Source organism: Chelonia mydas, chromosome 10 (genome assembly GCF_015237465.2).
Source record: "Chelonia mydas isolate rCheMyd1 chromosome 10, rCheMyd1.pri.v2, whole genome shotgun sequence".
Taxonomy (NCBI): Eukaryota; Metazoa; Chordata; order Testudines; family Cheloniidae; genus Chelonia; species Chelonia mydas.
The window spans coordinates 67868299-67880701 of NC_051250.2; the positions used below are offsets into that span (position 1 = coordinate 67868299).

General features: G+C 41.9%; 1 protein-coding gene across 4 annotated transcripts in view; it reads right to left on the bottom strand.

Annotated features, from left to right (window-relative positions):
* Positions 1-12403, bottom strand: part of ARNT2 (aryl hydrocarbon receptor nuclear translocator 2) — a 137691-nt gene that overhangs the window by 71156 nt on the left and 54132 nt on the right. The window lies entirely within an intron of this gene.

Here is a 12403-nt window from a genome sequence, read left to right on the forward strand (position 1 = left end):
TCTGCAGGCATGGCTGCCCGCAGCTCCCAGTGGCCGCTGTTCGCCGTTCCTGGCCAATGGGAGCTGCGGGAAGCAGCATGGGTCGCAGGGACATGCCGGCCGCCGCTGCCCACAGCTCCCGTTGGCCGGGAACGGCAAACCGCAGCCATTGGGAGCTGTGGGCGGCCGTGCCAACGTAAACAAACTGTCTTGCGGCCCGCCAGCAGATTACCCTGATGGGCCGCGTGCGGCCCGCAGTTTTCCAACCACTGCTCTAGGTCCTACCACAATACAAATAAATAATAATAGGGGTTAATAATTCCATCTCCCCTATACAAAATGAGGTGGGCAGTTGTACTGTGTGTTCTGTTACAGCTTCCAGATGAATTTCAAGGAAAGTCCAAGTAGGAGAAAATTACAACTGCCCAGCCTGTAGGTGAGCAAGGCATGAATGACTGTAGGTCCACATTAGAGTAGACTTTCCAGAGCTGGAGATGGAGCCCAAAACCCAGAGACGGAAACAGCTACTCCAAAATGCTTTCTCAACATGGAATTCCATGCTGGGAGAACACTCCGAAGTAACTTTATAAAAATACTGTAACTCACAGATTAAAACCTAAACCAAAGAACAAGATGTGAACCACATTCAGTTTTATGAACTGCATGGGCATTCCTACACCACCAAAATAAAATAAATAATAATAGTTTAATATGAATGCTACCAACCTCCATTAAAATTATCTGCCTGCTTAAAGATCTCTTGAGAAATACTGCTGCTAAATGAGCTCCAGTTTCCTGATGCTGCTCTTATTAGGTCATCAAGATCATGTCACAAGTAATTTCCCTGGCTACAGGATTTTCACAGGTTTTAATTCTATTAAATAAAATAAAGTATAATCTGGTACCAGAATTTATCTGTGGTTTCTCTGTCAACATGAGCCAAGTTTAGATTTAACGACCTCTAATGATTTCCAAACTAATTGCTGGGGGACACCAAGCCACAATGAGGGAATGACCATGCTAGGAGGTTCTACTGTACAGTGGCATTCATTTTCCATCAAAAAAATTCAGAACAAGCTAAGTTTGAGAGAGCACGCTGTAGAACAGGATGATGAGAGGAGAATCTGCCATGAATGCTTACTGTTCTTTTAGCTGTGTCTTTGGCAGCTAAGAAGTAATTAGTAGTAACGGAGAGTTTCCACAATGATATGCTACACCGCCTCCATGCATAGAATTCCCTTTAAAGTGCATGCAAAGCAACTGTAGCAGCAGGCACTGCAGCATCAGACCCACAGAGGATGTTATTTCTATTGTTTCCATTTAACGAACGTAAACTTCAGTTTGCCCTTTCTATTGCAAATCTCTCTTTAAAATGCCTCTGCATTACTGAAGTGTTATTACTCCCACTTTATCTGAAGGTTGATCTTACATGTGGTGAAAGATTGGACAGCTATAGTCAACTTTTCAGATGTGAAGTCTGTGGCAAATTTAACTGGACAGATAAGATAAAATGTTTTGGCCCTGATTCTACTCTCACTTACACTGTAACTCAAATGATGTCAGTGGAATTACACTGGTGCAAGAGGAGAATCAGGCTCTATTTTTTGTGTTATTCTTTCCTCATGAAACACAGTTTAAAAAAAAAAAGCTTCTAAACTAATCCATAGAAAGTGTAAGGTCACAATGTCTCCCCCCGGTCTTACTATCTGCTGTTTGTTGTCATGATGTAATGCTTCTAGCATGTGTTTCATTATTGTGAGAGTTGTCTCACTCTGTGCACTACAAGAGAGCTTAGCGGGTGGAATTTAGAAAGGGACTCCATTTCTTATGCAGCTTCTATTGAGCTTAGTTTGAAATAATCTCCCTTAATTAAAACACTGCTTGTTTTTCTAGTCTGCCTCCAGAGAGTTTTTATACTTCACATAGCATCATAGAAAGGTGGGGCTGGAAGGGATCTCGAGAGGTCATCTAATCTAGCCCCCTGAGCTGAGGCAGGACCAAGTACAGCTAAACCATCCCTGGCAGGTGTTTGTCTAACTTGTTCTTAAAAACCCACCAATCACAGGGATTCTAAAACCTCCCTTCGAAGCCTACTCCAGAGTTTAACTACCCTTATAAGTAGAAAGTGTTTCCTAAAATCTAACCTCAGTCTCCCTTGAAGCAGAGTAAGCTGATTACTTCTTATTCTCCATGTCCACTGATGGTAGGACAACGGATAACATCCTCTTTATAAAAGCCCTTAACATAGTTGAAGACTTATCACATCCCCACTCAGACTTCTTTATTCAAGACTAAACATGCCTAATTCTTTCAACCCTTCCTCCTAGGTCAGGTTTTCTAAACCTTTTATCATTTTTTTTTGCTCTCCTCTGGATGCTCTCTAATTTGTCCACATATTTCTTAAAGTGTGGCATGCAAAACTGGACACAGTACTCCAGATGAGGCCTCACCAATGCCAAGTAGAGCAGTTATATATGATATGCCTGTTAATACACCCTAAAATGATATTAGCCTTTTTCAAAACTGCATCGCATTATTGGCTCCTATTCAATTTGTGATCCACTATAACCCCATTAGAGACAACTTCCCAGTTTGACAGCATATCATTGATAACTACTCTTTGGGTACAGTTTTTCAACCAGTGGTGCACCCACCTTATAGTAATTTCATCTAGACCCCATTTCCCTAGTTTGCCTATGAGGATGCCACATGGAAATGTGTAAAAAGCCTTACTTAAATCAAGATATATCATGTCTACAGCTCTCTCACCCCCATCCACTAGGCTGGTAACCCTCTTGAAGAAAGATTAAGATTGGTTTCGCATGATTTCTCCTTGATAAATCCATGTTGGCTATTATTTATCACACTATTATCCAACAGGAACAAAGGAAAATATATAGATCTCAGAAGCCAGACATTGGGCAACACTGACTTGGCTTACCTGCCTGTGAAGGCACATGAGGGTGACTAAGAACTCTCCCCACCATGTGCCCCCGTGCAGGATCCCATGTAGGAGTTAATGGGTGTTATGTGCCTGCTATTTCAAGACCCCAAGCAGGTATTTGTGGGAGTTTAGGGGAAAGGAAGGGAGTGGATGGAGCCTTGCCTCTGCTATCCCAGCACACCGGCCAGTGGGGAGATAGGTGGTGGCAGGGACCAGCAGCAAATAACTACTCCTCTGGAACAAGAGGAGACTAGGGATGGAAAGGTGCCACACTGAGGCACCATTCCTTCGTGGGGCTGCTCCTGGGTCAGTGCACCAACAAGCCACCCCACACACTGAGCTTGTAGCATAATCAACATTGAGAAGGTACCAAATGGAAGTTAGTTTGAGAGAAAATTCCCCATTCCAAAGGAAAGATCTCAAGTTCAACGTTCCACTTTCCCAATATCTGTGAAACACCCCTGGAGAGCAGTGAGCATACAGGGATTACAGAGGATTGAAGGTGAGTTCTGCCATAAGGAGCTGAGAGGAGAACTTTGACTGCTTTATCTGCAATGAGTTAATGAAAAGTGAACTCAGACAGACATTTCTATTAAGTATTCATGAAACATTAGAAGTTTATAAAAAGGAGGAAAAAGATTGCTGAACTGTATATATTTCATCATGCCATGAACACAGTAAAGCAAAACAAAGCAGTCTGAGTAAATATTTAACAGCAAAAGCTGAAATTGATCCTTTTAAACATCTGTGATAACAGACAAATAGATTGCAGTTTCCAAGTGGGAAATTTGCTGTGAATGTTACCAAGAAATAACAACCACATGATTCTTATGTTCACTTTTACATGAATACCTTCAACACCTTCTGAAAAATCATATTAAATGCATTTGCTGGACACCTCAAATTATTAAACTGCAATGCGGCTCTCTCTGAGGACTCAGTTAAAGCTACTTCATCTAGCTACCTTTACATCCAAATGTCAGAATTAGCCAAGTGATTTTGAAAATGCAACTTATCATCATCATTTTTCCTTTCAGACTTGTAGCCCAATCGTGATATCATCTTGAACTGAAACCCATAGCAATGGGGATGACCACTACATTTGTGTAGGAGTTATTTAATGAACAGATTTATCCACAGCTAATTTGTTCCAACACTTGGAATTTTATTTTTCCAGCAACAGCCCCAGAGACCAGAGCAACACAAAATTCTCTTCAAACAAATTAATGAGATCAAACAATTCCTTGTTCCATACATTTAAATTACAATCATTTGAAAAGTCAATTATTGTGGGGTCTCTTTTCTCTTGGAGACCAGACTAGCTTCTTCTACATGGCAGTGATCACGTAGAACGTCCTCTTGGGTTACAAGGAAATTAGAAACTTTTCCTTTTTCAGACCTTTAAGTCTTCTTTCCTATACACCCAACACACACACAGCCAAATTCTATCCTCAGTTTCATCTCTGCAAGTTCATGGAGGTCAATGAGGCTACATGGCAGTAACTGAAGGCAGAATTTGGTTTACAGTGTGCGTGTTAGGCAGGACATATGGACAACTTACAGTTTGAGGCACAGAATATTCAAAAGCTTTCTTGTCCCGCTTGTTGCATCCTAGTCTGATCATAAAATTTGAGGCAGGTCTCACCTGTTAACTCTGCTGCTTGGACACCTGGGACAGCAAGCTGCTCTAGCTGAATCAATGCATGAACAGCACCTGAAAATATTTAGGTTTGAGCTTCATTTTTCTAATGGTTTCTGAAGGGATATCCAAGAGCACAGACTTCTTGTTTTATGCTCTTGCCTAACCATACACAATCTGCTGTTCTCATTCATCTGCTTGAGATCATCATGGAAAGTGACAATGCCTCATTTCTCTAGCCTAAACTTGAAAGCCTACCACTGAGCATAGTGAATCTGGAAGGCACTAACTCTGATACCTGAAACTAACCAAAGATGCAAATTCAAAGGCGATCTGCACCATAGCAACTTTCCTGCTACAAGAACAAATAGTTCACAAAGCCATAGGCAACTTTTTCACTGGAACAGCAGCAATGGCAACTGGCGGGTGTGAATGGAAATTGTTGCTTTTAACATTCCTTTACTTATACAATATGCCACGAGGCTCATAAAACCCACGAGTTTGCTGAAAAACAGGTATCACATGCTGATTTGGTAGTGTCGCTAGAATGAGCCAAATCTCCCCCAGATTTCACACTTATAAATAGGATAGAATGTCTTGCCAGGATTGGACACTTCTACAGCAAAACCAGGCTGAAATATGAATCCACAGTGTTCACAGTAATCACTTTTGTAATTGCCCTCTGAGAGAATGTGGCCACTGTGCATTCCAACACAGTCCACATCCTGACAAGAGGGGATGGCTTAGTGTGTCAACTTCTGCTCTTAAATATCTCAGTTCCCTGGAATCACAGGCTGGAATCCTGGCATGGCTGGCTCATCCCTTCATCTTTCCAAAGAAGATAAACTGAGTACCTACACGCATAGGGGTGTTTTGAATGAGAATTTAAAGAGTTGAGGTTCTGACTGCTCTGCTTGGACATGAAAGAGTTCATGAAACTTTTCATAAGGGGAGTGTTTTTCTTTATGTAAGTTTCCCCTTCTCCTCCTCTTGGGTAGCATGCAATTAACCGTTTAGCTGCCAGCATCCACTGCAGACGTGACTGCAGTTCACTGTTATTGCATAAAAATAGTTTATGAAGAATGATGGCTTTACTTCCGGGTAAAAAGCATTATGTAAATTAAACTACTATAACTTCCAATCCGCGACTAGTTACTGACAAAGTCTATCTGTCCCTATCTGCCCACTGGCCAATATTGTCATTAGGTCAGGCCAGCCACCTACTGATAAGGATCTATGATTCAAGGAGAGAGATCTGGATTTGATTCAACTCTCCATCACTTCCCAGGCTGCAAAGCCTGGGAACCTTTCAAAGGTATATGGAGCCTCAGAGTTTCACAGTATACATAAAACAGTCACAGGATCGAAAAAGGAAATAAACCATTGTCCCTAGAAACAAGATTACACGCTGCCAGCATTATACCACCTCTCTGGTACGGAACCAGCCCTGATAAACATGTACTCCACGGTACCAAATGCTACAGAAGAGATTCCCAAAGCAGCTTCAATAACGCTTTTGATTTAGCTGATTGTCTTACAATCTCTACAATAGCATGTTTATCTGACCAGAACAGAACTTGGTTCCTTTAAGGCGTTTCCCTAACATCAATGTGACACTTAAAAGCAGAAGGAAATCTAGAAAAGCTTTATCTTTGGCCACACCAGATAAAACCCATAAGGGAGTCCATCTCTGGAGCCACTTCTAATTCCCGTAACATTCAAAGAAGACATTCAAGGGCACCCACCATGTTGTACTTTCTAGTAGAAAACTTTTTGCTTCCTCTGAATTTTAAGCATTGTAGTTTCTTTTTAGCAGGCTAGTTTGTATTGCCAAAGAATCTGAGCCAATTCTAAACTATCACTGGACCAAGAGAAGATCCCTTCCAGTTATGGTAGAAAACATCTTGTAAATTAAACTTCTTAAATTTTGTTTTCAGTGGATGTGTTCACTGACTTTCATTTTCATTCATCGATCATTATTTTTTATTACTGTTGGCATGGTACCAGGAGAGGGTAAACAAAATGGGATTTTCCAGCATGAAGTTTTCAAACAGCTTCAAGGGGGTCTCCAAATGTACTTCCCCACTTTGCCACAGGCAACTGAATAGGGGTCTCACCCAACTCCCCTTTAAGTAAGCAGGAATCTCTCCATTGACATCAGTGGAATTGGATCAAGTCAGAGTCTACAAACAGGAACATGCACAACATCCACATCTGCATTCACACATTCTTGTCTGGGCAAAGGAAAATAGGTGTACAAAGCCAGAAGACAGAGCAGGAAAGATGACACTAAGTAGAAAAAGGAGCTGACACAAAGTCCTGACACAAGTTTTCAGAAAAAATGTATTTGATCTAAAGGAGAATATGTAGCATTGTTGTAGCCATGTAGCCCCAGATATTTAGAGAGACAAGGTGGGTGAGGTAACATAACTGAAAGCTTAAACTTAAAATCTAAATAATGGCAAAATCAACAGAAGAATACTGTTTGCCAGAAGGCCAACAGAGAGGAGGTAAGGTAAAGTTTAAACTTTACAGAAGTTGATCTAATAAAAGATATTACCTCACCCACCTTTTCTCTCTAAAAGAGAATACTTATTCCTGAATTTCTCTCTCAGACGGTGTTATTTACTGTCTGTTGAGCACTGACCATGTGTTCATTACTGTACAAAACATCTTCCTTACCACCTCTCTGTTGGCCTTCTAGCAAACAGTATTCTTCTGTTGATTTTGCCACTATTTAGCTTTTTTATTTGCACAATCTGACTCTGTCTACAACACCAGGACTGCATACAGATGCGCACGCAAGCCAGGTAACAGAATCATATTCAATTTCATGTCTAGTTGAAAAGGAATGCTTCTATTGAAGCCATCCTCATAGGGTAAACTTGCCATTTCAGAGTCTGTAAGGCAGGTTCCCCAAGCCATACGTCTATCCCCCAAATAAACTTTCACAATACTAAAGAAATATTTTTGTGAAAAGCTGTCATAGAAAATATTTTCTTTAATTCTATAAAGGCACCTATCAGGTCAACTATAGCTAAAGAGTCTGTCATTGTTTTTGTTATGAAGCCCTACTTCTAGTTATAAAATTTAGCTATAAAAATTTGTGCCAAGATTAAACTTGGCACATGAGTTCTCTGAGCAGAAGTTAGCAACCAAATTCACTTAATCACTGTTAAAGCATGAGTGCAAAAGTTTCTGGTTTTGATATTTTGTTTTCCTGCAACTCAAATCAATGATTCATAAAACGAAATATTTCAAACCATGAGCTTGATTTTGATATAACTCCACTGACCTTCACAAAGTTCTATTCCTGATTTACACTAATGAGAGATCAGAGTTAGCCTCATTCTGAAAGAATGGGGCCTACTTAGTTTTGGTGTATTCTCCCATCCACCCAACACCTTTTAAATAAAAACATTATATCAGCCTAATATTTAATTCCAGCTTCTGGATATCTGGATAGTATCATTTTTCTCTGTAGAACTGATATGTGCAAGATTGGATACACATCTGGTGTATGCAACCAGTTCAGGTGCTCACGATGGGAGTACACTCAATTTTATAGGTGTAGTTCTGAACACAAATATGGGAGAGACGGTCTTTTAGACAGGCTGTAAATTTAGTCCTAAAACAATTAAGTAGGATCACAGACTGCCCTTGATTCACTTTGATATCACCTGGAAGTTTCTGCTAATCTGATGCTGCAACAAACGGAGCTGCAAGTGTTGACGGGGAGCAGAATTCTTCCTTTAGTTTTTCTTGGAAAAGATGTTACTGAACATGAACAATAGCTACTTTGCATCTCAACTTTGCTATATACCAAACTGAGTGCTGATGAGGGAGTTACTTGGATTGAAAAGCATCATTCGAAACCTCCTTTTAAGTTAAAAGCAAGTGGAGTTTATATTAAAGTCTTGGCAGAACATTGGCACCCAGTGTATTTAAAAGTCTTGAATATTTTATAAAGGGGAACTGCCTCTTTTATGAAACATAATGCACAGCTCAGGATCTGATCTCCTAAAGTTAAAAAAAAAAACAACGAAACTTTAAGCACACAAATTTTATTTTTCAAAAACAAAATGCCATTATTAGTATTTTTCTGATTTTCTCTCCGCTTCTTCTCTCACAAGTTTGGAGCCAAATTTAGGAATAGGAATAGATGGCCAGGCTCCTCAGTCTACTCGCCCATACTTCCTCCAGCTATGCCCGTGAATCTCATATTTGAAGAATTGTGAGGCACAAACTTCAGTGCTCATTCTGCGACGCCAATGCACTGCACGTATCAGTTTGCATCCCTTTCGGACCAAATGACCAACAAGTGGAATATGGTTAGAGAAATTCCTCTCTATTAAAATGCCTCCAAAGAGGCAGTAATCTTTGTCTCCATATGGATATTTTTAGACAGTAATCCCTCTAGCTTTCATGGACTTCAACATGGCTTCTAGAGCAGGGGTGGGCAAACTACAGCCTGCGGGCCACTTCCGGCCAGTCAGACGTTTTTATTTGGTCCTCAAGCTCCCGCCAGGGAGTGGGGTTGGGTTCTTGCCCCACTCTGCCCGCCTGGCATTCCCCAGTCCCCGACTCACAATTCCCTTGATGAGCACCATCTTCTGGCACACAGAGCCACACTGTGCAGGTGTGCCTTCACCGCGCTCTTTCCGGGATTGGAACCCCACCCCTACATGGCAGCCCCCACCCAAGCATCAGTGTGCCCAATCCCTTCCTGGTCTCCTACGGCCCCGTCCCCCCCCCCCAAAAGTCTTGAAACCGCCCAGGGGCTGCACCCGTCCCAGCTAGGGTGCCACCTTGGTGTCACTGCCAGCAGGACCCCTAGGAATCCCTGATACCATCCCTGTAGAGCCCCTCCCCGCACCACACCCCATGAACCCGCCCTCCCTCCACCTCGGTAACATCCCTTATAGAGCCCCCCACGCTACACTCCATAGAGTCCCCCTCCCCCACCGGGCATTCATGGGCCGCCATACAATTTCCATACCCAGATGCAGCCCTCAGGCCAAAAAGTTTGTCCACCCCTGTGCTAGAGTCTCAGAGGATAAGAATCTCACCCCCCTTACAGACAATTTAACTGGCTAATTGAGGATTCCCCCGCATTATTACAATAGCAAACAATCGCAGTGAGGATCTGGGCCCCATTACGCTATGTGCTATATGAACATACTACAAACGTAGTCCCTGATCCCACATTGGAATCAGATAGTACAGTCCCCTGCGTCCGTACAGTATCATCAACTACAACTCTCCAAGAGCACAGTTCTGACCAACTAGGTTTTAAATTAAGAGTCATTTTTCCTGTTTGGATACTTGTAAGAACAAAAAAGAAAAATTCTTTGATTATTCTCCTGAATTTCTTCCCTTCTCAGAATGTACTAACTCATCTAGCACATGTAAACACCTTCTTTAGGAGCACTGTTTGTCACTATCACATTTCAGTCCTCGCCTTTCCTAGCTCATCTTGATCCATACTTTCTTGGTGCTACAATGTGTTATCAATTACCCTACAATAAACATGCAGACAACTGTTCCATCCCCAGACCTCCCCCAAAATCTCCATGGCTATGAAACAACATAGAAATCAACCATTTTCCCTTTAGCCAAAAATAGATACAGCACTCAACTAACTCTAGGAAAATGAAGTGCAAAAGGGGAAGATGACCCTCTTTACCTCTAGGACTTGTTTTTGCCTATTTAATTAGACACTTCTATTATGCCCATTGCTACAATATCTGTAGCAGCTCTAATACCATTACATTAATGAGCCTTTGCATATAGTTATGTGCCTACATGATCAGCAACAAGCCCACTGCCCTCCCATGGTTTGGAAGACTGTAAAATACCACCACTGACCTGACAAAGTGAGTCAAGGGCTGAGTAAGTGTGTGTTTCTAGTCACACTTATCTCTTCCATACCTGCCATCTCAACCACTGAGAAGAAGTCACTAGTCATCTAAAACATAGGTGGAAAGTCCCCAGTTTTCTCTGCAACTTCATGCCTTTAAACTGCTGCAGGATCTAACTTAGACCAGGTTAAAAACTCAACACTACAGAAATCTCATGTCCTCTCTGTTTTCCCTCGTGACTCCTCACAAGATATTTGCTAGTCACATTTAGTGCTAACAGTACAGACTCCATGATGCACATGAGGGAGGCACAGGTACGCAAGGATGAGGCTGCGCTTGCCCTCACAGTAATGGAGAGAAGATGCAGCTGGGCAGACTGGATCCTGGTTTCAGAATCCCCTTCTGCTAGAAGGCACTTTCTGGCCAGGGACCAGGCTGATGTCCCAGATGTGAAGCCCAGCATAGTTTGGTTTGGGCCTTGGTTTTCTCCTCAGACTGTCACTGGCCTTCTGAGGAGTCTCGTCTTGTGTCGTGAACAGTAGGACAACTTCTTTGTATCACATTCACCATCCTTCAGTGAAATCACTGCACATTTCTCCTCTTCACATGGGATCAGGATGGAAGCCGCCTTTCACTACCTCTGGGCAGACAGCATCAATAGTTTAGGTCCATGGGACTGTGCATCCATGTCCCAGTCTCACCCTCATTTATTTCACCTTTGGGTGCAGAAATGCGAGAAAGAGCTTACTCTCTCACTGTCTGTACATCGTACTTGCCAACGGTAGACCCAGAAACGCTCACAATGTGCAACAGCCTCTCTGTGTCCAGGGATCACTAACAGTCGGGGCTAACTGGGAAAGTCAGAGCAATGTAATAATAATACTGAGCATTCATATCCTGGTGCCATGCACATACCAGAGGCTCACGCCATGTGATCTGATACAGGACAGTAAAAGTTGCTTCTGTGGAATTCTATTGTGTCTGTTCCCAAACCTCAACAGGTGAAAAGGGTATTTTACAGGGATGAGGAAATGTACACTTAGAAGGGGGGAGAATATTAAAAATCGTAACTTTTCTAAACTGAACTTTCACCTGAAAAATCCCCTTGTTTCCCTGTGTGGCCCCTCTGCTCAACAGCTGGTGACCATGGAAGGATGTGGGATTTTCCTGCTGCCTGTGGTGAACCGTACTTTTAGCAGGAAAAATCAAACAAGCAGCTGGCTGGCTTGCAGTTTGCTTCTCTTTCAAGCCTTGCATTGTTCTGTATAAAACAGTAATCTTGGAAAACAGAGTGAGGCTTAGGGACTGCCCAAATGGTTTGATAAATACTAGCTTGAGGCAAACACTTCTCTGCGTGGTTCTTTTAAAAAAAAATTAATTCATTCATTTACCTACATTATTTCATTACACTGATGTAGAAGTTACAACCTGCTGCTGAATTCAGCATGTCTCATGCTAGAGAAAGGGTGGTGTCTTACTGCGTACATTAGGTGTGGTGCACTTTGGAATATATATGGCCACACTACTCAGAGAGGTTTCAGAGTAGCAGCCGTGTTAGTCTGTATTCGCAAAAAGAAAAGGAGTACTTGCGGCACCCTACAGACTAACAAATTTATTTGAGCATAAGCTTTCGTGAGCTACAGCTCACTTCATCGGATGAGCGAGATCAAGGGGCAATAAAATGGCTGTTGGAGTACCACAGCATGCCATCTTACAAATGGATTGAAACTGATCTGACTGTCTGAAAGGAGTATACCTAATTTTAGTTTATGGTAGACTGCAGAATCAAACTACTTAACTTTAAAACTGAATTTCAAGAGTTTGTTTGTTGCTGTCTGTACTAACGCTACAGTATGTAAATCTCACTAGTGGTGTCTTCTTTTAAAAAGAAAGACTCAAACTGCAGCATAAGAACATTTGACAAGGATTGTCACTTACTTTAGACTATTAGCAGTAGCATTAATTCTTTGTATTATCAGA